Below are 9,879 nucleotides of genomic sequence, written 5' to 3' on the forward strand. Positions count from 1 at the left end.
ATGAAACAACAGATAGAAAGATGACCCTCCTCCATCACCATAACTTGTCCCTCACTGGTCTATGGGAATGAGAAAGGGGATAGAGAAGTTCTGGTGGAGGTAAGATGCTTAAACCAGCACACACAGATACATGTGGATCATTATATGTACACGACTACAGGCCCTGCAACTGGGAAATCAACCCTGGGCATAGAAAGACTGTGATTGTAAGAAAAACGAGGGAAAGCAATAGTTCACGAGAGTCTGGAGAATGATAAACCAGGGTAGCCCCCAAAACAAACAAAAAGAAAACATAAAACAGACAGCCCATGTCCTGGGATGAGCATCTGTAGGTTTAACTGTCCACACTGAAGGTGTCAGCAAGAATTCATGCATTTTCTTGCTCTATTTCAAGTTGAGATTTTGTTGTATTTGTTTGTTTCATTTCCTTTTTTAATTTTTAAGGCTTTTGGGTTTTCAGGATCATGCATTTTGTGAAGATGAATATTCTTCTGTGATTAAATGAGCCCCCATCTGTTTATATCTGAAGTCACATTCTTTGCTTCAATTTGATCCCAGGTGCTCCGTTTGTTTTTTTTTAAATTGTGTTCATATTCAACTGTGTAGCCATCCCCTTCTGTGAGAGGGCTGGCCCCTAATCACTACAGTGCTTTTACCCCTGCAGCGGAGGCTTGAAAGGCCCCAGAAGTCATATTGAAATGTGAGTTCCAAATTGTCCCTGAGAGGGAACCTAGGCAAGCGGTGTTAGTCAAGACTTATCAAGAGGACAGGGGGTTGGGTACCTCGGCATGACAAGGAGATGAAAGAATGCAACCTCATCCTCAGTCCTCCTCCAGTCTCCTGGTCCAATGCACTGCCACTGATGATAAACAAAACCCACTAGAACATACATAAATGCAAGGCTGTACATCACCCAGAGTGTGGGGATAGCCACCTGTGCTCAGGAAAGAATGTTTGTTTCAAGCAAACGTTCACAGCAGCAGCTGCCAATGGGAGAAAAAAAACAGAGAGGGGGGACTCCTGCAGACTGACATGGGAAAGTATAAACAATGATTACAGGCTCCGCAAAGGGGCTGTTGTTGGGTGAAATCACATCATCTGATTTGGGTTTTGGTTGTGTAATTACGGGACTTAGAGAATGTAACTGCAAAGCACATGCGGTTTCCAGAATGGGCAGGACCACGTGAGCTCCTGACGGTTTCTAGTCTGCACTTTGACATTCCTGTTGGGCTCCAAGGGCTAACAAGAGCAGACCTTGCTTTAAATAGCAGCTTCATTTTAAGTTCCAAAGCATGGTCCCGGAAAGCAGATGCGGCAACTACGCTCCAATTTGCTTTCTTCCGCCTAGAGCTAATACAGAATGTTAATTCGTAATGTGAGAGTTCTGAGGATAGAAAATTGGGATCAGCTTTCTGGTCAAATTGAAGAGTTTCTCAAGGGCAAGGAACTATGTTTTCAGTGTTCATTTTAGCATTTTATGTATCGATGATTATCAATGCTTGGTTTGAAAGAATTGATAAATGACTGAAAGCCTGTTCTTTTGCTATTATTTCTTCCAATAAATCAGGGAACCATCTTGGCAGAGTTTCCTAGAGATGTGGACCACTTTTCCCAAAGACATCCATCTGCCATCATGTCAAATATCACAGAAAACACTAAATTCCAAGAGAAAATGAAATGGAATTGGTATTGTGTGGCCTTGGTTGAGACCCTGAACTTCCAAAGGGTAAATGTGAAAGTAAAGCCTGAAGTGTTGCAGGCTCTAAATGTCACAGAGAAAGTATTCAGGAAATCCATGTTGTTGTGATAGGAGCGGCGAGTTACGTTCCTGGCACCCGGCTGCCCGCACGGTTAGCTTTATCCGAAATAATTACACGGAAACAGTATTCTTTTAAATACTGCCTTGCCCATTAGTTTCAGTTTCTTATTGGCTAGCTCTTACATATCAATCTAACCCATTTCTATTAATCTGTGTAGCCCACGAGCTGGCTTACCAGGAATGATCTTAACCTGCGTCTGTCTGGAGTGGGAGAATCATGGCGACTGACTGACTTGGCTTCTTTCTCCCAGCATTCTGTTCTGTCTACTCCACCTACCTAATTTTCTGTCCTATCAGGCCAAGCAGTTTTCTTTATTAGTTAACCAATGAAACAACAGATAAGATATAAGACCCACCTCCATCACCATGCCAATGACTTTGCTGAACATTTCACATCAAAGGCAAAAAAAAAAAAATGACCCACTAACTGGAAAGTACTTTTGATGTTCAGTGTTAAGAGAGAATAGAAACAAGATTAAGTTTCAGTATTTCTGGATTTGGTTACTAGATGGCCCCCTCTCTATAAGGACTTTAAGAGATTTGATTCTGCTTTACTAGAATACTACTGAAAAGTACATCCAATAAACCAAGGCTGAAGAAGATAAAAAACATGTAGTTGTACTTCCAGAGACTCAAAAATCGACTTCAGATAGTTCAAAGCATTATCATTTTTTACGTTTATCTGCATTCTTCCTTCCTCCCTCCCTCCCTCCCTCCCTTCCTTCCTTCCTTCCCGTGCATAAATTTTTGTTTCCCTAGTTTCTTCTGTGCACCCTCCTCCTCTTCTGGTTTTGGAACAGTTTGTTCCTTTTAAGTGAGGATTGTCTCAATGTGGCACGGGGAGCTCACATATGGGTTAATTCAGCCATGAGCTCTGTAAGTTCGTCAGCGCATATTAGGAGCTGGGTTCACCTGGATATGTACAATAACTAGAGAATCTACAGCAAAACCCTTCAGTTCAGCATTGCTCTCTACATTTTTAAGCATGCGTAGCAAAAATTCAGCACTCTTTTTTGATCGCCAACTTTGTGCAGTCTTTGGTCTGGGCGCACCTACGACTACACAGTTTACCAGGACACACTCTGCCTCTTTAAAGTTCTTTCAGACACTTGGTCGCATTTTGGATGCGCATACCTCTCATGGCCTGGACAGTTTCACAGGTATTCTTAAAGTGAACAAGAAAGTTTGAACCTCTTGATTTGCTTGACTTTGTCGGGTTTCCTGGGTCAAGAGGAGTAAGCCATCTTTACATGTCACCACAAAAACTGAGCCCCTGGCATCCTGGTCCACTCGGATCTCTTGGTGCCTCTGCCAGCGACTGGGTCCTGTTATCTGATGCTTACTTTTCATGCTGTTCTGCTGCCTCAAGAGGCCTGAATGATCTTGGGATTCAAAAATGAATGAAATTTACGCCCTGGCAATGCTGAAGCACGCGTGGGCAGCCCATATATGGTAGTTCTGTTGAACTTGTCCATATTGGGCTTCATGGTTTAAGTCAATGGGGACGACTAACCAGTCTGACTCAAAACATTAATTTTAACCACAGCAGCAAGATGGCTTCATCTTCATCTTCATCAATGCAGATGTTTCCAAGGTAGACACTGTTTACAACATGGCTCTGAAAGGGGTTAAGAAACTACAATTTCAAAGTATGCTATTCTGAGTTATTGACCTCAGAAAGTCACTCTGAAATCCATTGTATTTATTAAAAGCACGAGGTGGTATTCCCGTGTGAAGGTGCCCTATGTTTTTTTTTTGCTAGTACAGAGAATCTAACCTAGAGTCTTACATGCCAGGCAAATATTTTGCCACTAAACTATGTACTGAGGTTCTTTTCTTTAAAGAAAATATTTAATTTGAGAAAGGATCTTGAAAAGTTAAAGTTTCTCAGGTTGGTTATGAACTCACTCTGTAGCAAGGTGGGCCTTGAACTTGTGGTCTTCCTTTTTTGCCTTGGTCTCCAATTGGAATTAAAGACCTGTACCACCAGAATTGATGAGGTATCTTTTATGTAAGTAAAGGCAAAACATTCTTATTGTCAGCAACAAAAGATAAAATTAAGAGAATTCTATGTAGATCTCACTAAAACAATTTTTTAGCTTCCCCACATAATTCAGATGCTTTTCCACTGCTTATAATTCTTGTTGAATTTGGTTAATGACTCTGTTTCTTTGGGTCTTCATTCCTTTATGAGCCCCTCATGCCTCATACACCTGTGTTGAATAAATTCGTATGTTTTTCTCCTGTCAATTCATTTTGTGTCATTTTAATTCTCAGGTCAAGCTTGTCCTCTTAGAGGCTAGAGATGGGGGGCTTTCTCCCCTTCCAAGGCTTTTCTTGGAGAGTCAAGAAGTCAAAAGCAAAATGTCATAAATGATATTGGGAAAGTCAGCATCTTTATTGATGTTTTATAAAAAAGAAAGCTTTTTATGTGCACTCATATTTCCTGCTAGTACCATCCTCCTTAAAAGCCCCCACACAGCTACCTTAGCTGACTTCTACTCTAGAGAGACCTTAGAACACACAGCTTTAAATGGAATGTCTCCATCAAATCCCTCCCCTCAGAGCTCAGGAAACCCCTCAGAAGAGGAGGTGGAATGAACATGAGAGCCAGAGGGGATGGAGGACACCAGGAGAACATGATTTTCTAAATCAGTTTAGCAAAACTCATGACTTCACAGATATTGAAGCAGCAGGCACAGGGCCTACACAAGTCTGTACCAGATCCACTGCATATATGTTATAGCTTTCAGTTTAGTGCTTTTATGGAACTCCTGCGTGTATGAGCGAGCGGGCCTCTGATTCTTCTCTTGGGGCTCTTTTCCTTCTGTTGGTTTGCCTTGTCCATCTTCAATAGGATGAATTTTGTTTTATGTGGGTCTACAGTCCAGTCTTGTGGAGGCATTTTCCCAATTGGGGAACCCTTCACTCAAATGAATCGAGCCTATGCAAATTGATGTAAAGTTAGCCAGCTCAGCATCCTGAGTGCTGCCACATTTGGCCCCTTGTGCTGCTAAAAGTGCAGATTGTTTTTTATTTCTCTTTTTACTTATGTTTTATATTTCTGTTTTTACTTTTTATTTCTGTTTTTATTATTTTTATTGAGCTCTACATTTTTCTGCTCCCCTCCCTACTTTTCCCTCCCCCTTGAACCCACTCCCAAGGTCCCCATGCTCCCAATTTACTCAGATCTTGTCTTTTTCTACTTCTCATGTAGATTAGATCTATGTATGTCCCTCTTAGGGTCCTTATTGTTGTCTAGGTTCTCTGGATTGAATTTGTGGGATAGTTTTCTTTGCTTTATGTTTAAAAAACACTTATGAGTGAGTACATGTGATAATCGTCTTTCTGTGTTAGGGTTACCTCACTCAAAATGATGTTTTTTAGCTCCATTCATTTGCCTGCAAAATTCAAGATGTTGTTATTTTTTCTGGTATGTTGTACTCCATTATGTAAATGTACCACATTTTCCTTATCCATTCTTTGGTTGAGGGGCATTTAGGTTCTTTCCAGGTTCTGGCTATGACAAACAATGCTGCTATGAACATAATTGAGCACATGTATTTGTGGCATGATTGAGCATCCTTTGGATATATACCCAAAAGTGGTATTACTGAGTCTTGAGGAAGGTTGTTTCCATAAAAATAGTTTGGCAATGTTCCTTCTGTTTCTATTGTGTGGAATAATTTGAGGAGCATTGGTATTAGTTTTTCTTTGAAAATCCTGTAGAATTCTGAGCTGAAACAATCTGGTCCTGGGCTTTTTTTTTTTGTTGTTGTTGTTGTTGTTGAGAGACTTTTGATGATTGTTTCTATTTCTTCAGCAGTTATAGGTCTGTTTATTTTGCTTATCTGAAGCTTATTCTTAAGGTATTGCATGCCCATTTCCATGGCTGTTTTGTGAGTGTCTTGAAATACACAACAGTAGTGCCCATTCATGATTTACTCTCCATTCTCTAGTATTGTGCTGGGCAGTAGAAAATTCATATCAATCCCATGCAAACAAATCCTTGACAACTGCCCTTTGTGATTTCACCCATCTCATAATGATATATTGTATTTTAATCATTATTTTACCACCTCTAACCCTGACATTTAAGTTATGATTTCTATTGATCTGAGGGGGCTTTGAAGTTCATTTTAATAAGATTTTTGCATTTTAGTGAAGGACTAAGCTATCCCATATGACTTGCTCCATATAATCTTGGTTTTCTGTAAGCATAAGCAGAAAACTTTAGTGCACGTTAGACTAAAATGTGTTACCAATATTTATCTTTTACTTACTAAATTACACAGCAATGACTATGAAAAGTTAAAATTTAAAAACTCCATATATTTAAAAAAGAAAATGGATGCGAGTATTCATAAGTTCTTGTGATAAAGTGTGTATTTTTTATGATATCAGTGCAGAAGTGATTTTTATTTTGTGATAAGGTCTCACTTTGTATCCCAGAATGGCCTGGAGTTCTCTATATTGTAAAGAATAGCCCTGAACTTGCAACAACCTACTGTTTTAGCATCCTGAGTATTGGTATTATATGCATTATGTATGCACTACCATTCCCAGTGAAATATTCAGTTTTAGTTTCTTGTCTAGCTTTCAAAAGCATTAAGGCATCATGTAAGTAAAGGGATCTATCTCTGAATCTCAATTATGACCAGTGTGAAATACCAAGAACTTACTTAGCAACAGAAATTACTGTGTCACAAATTTTATTCCTAGTGTTTATCCTCAACCTTCATATGGGTGAGATGCCCAGGAGGTTCCACTTCTCCCTGGGGGACTACAGCAGTTCACTATTGTTACAGGATATCCCAGGAGCCACACTTCCCTTGTGGGTTCCTGAGGCTCAACTCCTCCCTAAAGGGGCTATTGGCAGTTAAGTGTTTTTGCAGGAGATGTCCACCCCTTCCTGAAAGTCTAGGACACTTAACTGTTGTTGGAGGAGTGGCCTTTGAGAATCCCCCAAGGGACCTATGAAGTCCACCCTTCCCTGAAGGGCTACTGTCAGTAAACTGTCACTGGAGGAGAGGCTCATGAGGTCCCACCCCTCCCTGAGGGTCTAGGATAGTTAACTGTTTCTAGAAGAGGAGCATGTGAACAACCCCCCCCCCACCATGAGGGGCTCATGAGTTCCTACCCTTCCCTCCTGATTGTTGGGAGATAGGTGTTCTTTATTTTTCAGTGATGTAGATAGGCACAGATAAGTTGTCCTTTCTCCAGTAAATAACTTCCTACCCATGCTTAAACAAGAATCCCTTTATTAAACTCAGTAGGTAACACGCACAGAGATGAAAGTGGGAATGGGACTTGGAAAGAACAGTTCTAATGAGGAAGTAAAGAGGATGAAGGAGGGGTTACAATGTCTAAACGTTAAACAATTAACGCATGTCTTCATATTCAGAAATTTCACTCAATTTGTCTGGACTCTTCCTATTGCATGAAGACACACCAGTAGATGACAAGAAGGGAAACAGGCTGTCTACAGATGACCTGGCAGCCAAATACATACATGTTCATTGGAAACCACAAGAAAGGCAAAACCTGCCTTTCTTTCTGGGCGGGAAAGTAATGAGTCATCATATCCTTGTGATAACTAGAATTATCAATTCATAAACCCTGAGTAATAGGTTTTCACTTCTTGGAACTAATGACCCATTATTTCACTTTCCAACTCCTGGTACGTACAGCTGCCAAGTGCAATGTGCTGGCATCTTCTGGTCTCTGATCACCTCTAATAAATGTACTTGGCTTCTGATGCTGCCTCAGAAAAGAAAGAAATATTCCCACCTTCGACCAACAGCTGTGGGGGTTGAAGCCCTTTTCACTGGAGGAATGAACTTTTCAGTGCAATATATAAGGAGCGTGAAACTAATTGTCTGACCTTCTTGAAATAGCAAAGGTCACCTGAGCCTGGTTGTGTCACAGCTGTTCTGGCCTCAGCCTGTTAAAATTGGAAAGGCCTTTTTCTCCATTCAGTCTGTATAAAGTGAACTATATCCCAGGTTATTATTGGGTTGAGATCTCAGTTAAGATCTGAATGTATTTAATGATGTTGAGCCCCCTAATTTCTCATCCGAGGAATTTATGCTGGCCTCCTATTACATAAAAATCTGCCATATGAACAAATTTCTTTTTAAAATTCTGCTTGTATTTGCCATGATAAATGAATCATCAGACAAATATAACAATATACTTTACATGTAACTTAAAAAGAAAGAGCTCTATGTACATAGTTTTTTTTTTTTTTTTTTTTTTTTTACAAAGACTGTTACATATCACTTTGGGTGCTAATGTAACTTACAGACTCATTCAGTTACTATTTCAGGATTGGTTAATGTCTTTAACTTATGAATAACATTTAGTTCTTTCTATCTCTTCATTCTTTATGTCACAGGCCTGTACAGAGATTGGACCTTCCAGCCCAAGGTTTCATCCCCAGACCAGAAAATTCACTGCTAACCTAGCACTATCATGCTAACTGTATTTCCTAGACAAATTAAGACCTGGGAATTCTTGGTCTAGAAGCCCAGGCAGTAGCTAAAATGGTGATTGAAATGATCAATGGAAGAGTGGCAGGAACCCCGAGTTCTAACAACTTACCCACGGTCATTATTCTCCTTGTAATATTGTATAAAACACTTCAACATAATCTGGCCTTCACCTTTTCTTCTGCAAAAGAGATTGACTACATATTATCTAGAGGGTTATAATTTTATATTTCTGATTTATAGAATTTAACTTATTTGTATTATACCAAATTAGAAAGTTTACTTCTCTGGAACTTTATAAGGGTAGCTCAGGACTCCTGATACTTTAATTTGATATATTTATAAATCTTGTTTCTCAAATATCTGTTACCTCTCTCTAATTTTTCTCCCAAATCTTCCTGGTTCGAGCTCTTTCCCTTTCCCTCCCTGTCCCTAATTCTAATTCTCTAATTTTGATTTTTAAGAACCTCCTCAGTCCAGTTTGTGTTGTTCCAGACTCATTGTTTTGGGACCATCCATTGCGATGGTAATAGGACACCATAAGCAAGGCAACTTATACAAGAGTTTATTTGGGTTTATAACTCCAGGGTTATAGTTTGTGATGACTGAGCAAAGGAATGCAGGTTTAAACAGTAGCTGAGAGCTCATATCTTGAACTGAAAGCAGAAAGAAGAGAGAATCCTGGGAATGATGTGCAATTTTTGAAAACTCTAAACCCACTTCCTAGTAATGTAATTCTTCTAGCAAAGCCACCTCCTAAATCTACTCCATCAGTGCCATCACCTGGGAGACAAGACGTTTAAATGCCATGATTATGGGAAACATTTCATTCAAATTATCACATTCAACTTCCTGCCTCCCCCCCCCCCAATAGGCTCCTGGTCATATCATAATGCATTTAGTCCTCCTTTCTAAGGTCCCCATAGTCTCTCAGTCTCAACACTCTTTAAAAGTCCAAAATCTCTTCTGAGACTCAAGGCAATTTCTTAATTATATAGAAGCAAATTACACAATTTCTTACATATAATGGCATGGCATATACACTGCCATTCTAAAGGGGATGACAAAGCAAAAATTTGATGAACAGAGGGATAGATTTGATGTACTCATAGAATTCTTCCTAGCTACAATAACAGGAAATCTGTTCAACTCCTAAAATTTCTATTTGGAAATTAATATTAGTGAAATAGACTGACTGGCTCAACTGATCCTTGGACCAGTTTTTATGTGACCAGCAAAATGGCTTATTTTTCTTAAATTGCACCACCTGAGAATATTTATTCTATCAAGAAATAATTGTTGTTCTAGTACTTGTACTTCTAACATGGAAAAATAATGCCATGACTATGACCTTGGATTTAATCATATGTAATGTCTGTGGAAAGTTAGTAACTGAACAAATGAATGAATGTGGTTGTCTAAGCTTTTTCCAGTTGAAAAGTACGTGCACAGTGAACCTGAAAGTGGGAGATATGGTCCTTTCTAGGGCAGAGCACACCAATTGGTTGCCTAGTACCAAATAGTCAGCTCTGAAAACGTATGTGCAAGCAACATTGCATGGGATCAACA

At 39.6% G+C, this 9,879-nt stretch overlaps 1 pseudogene; it reads right to left on the minus strand.

Annotated features, from left to right (window-relative positions):
* Window positions 1-2,497: 2,497 nt before the first annotated feature.
* On the minus strand, window positions 2,498-3,071 carry LOC106144089 (annotated as a pseudogene).
* Window positions 3,072-9,879: the final 6,808 nt, after the last annotated feature.

Source organism: Microtus ochrogaster, chromosome X, assembly GCF_000317375.1.
Source record: "Microtus ochrogaster isolate Prairie Vole_2 chromosome X, MicOch1.0, whole genome shotgun sequence".
Lineage (NCBI taxonomy): Eukaryota > Metazoa > Chordata > Mammalia > Rodentia > Cricetidae > Microtus > Microtus ochrogaster.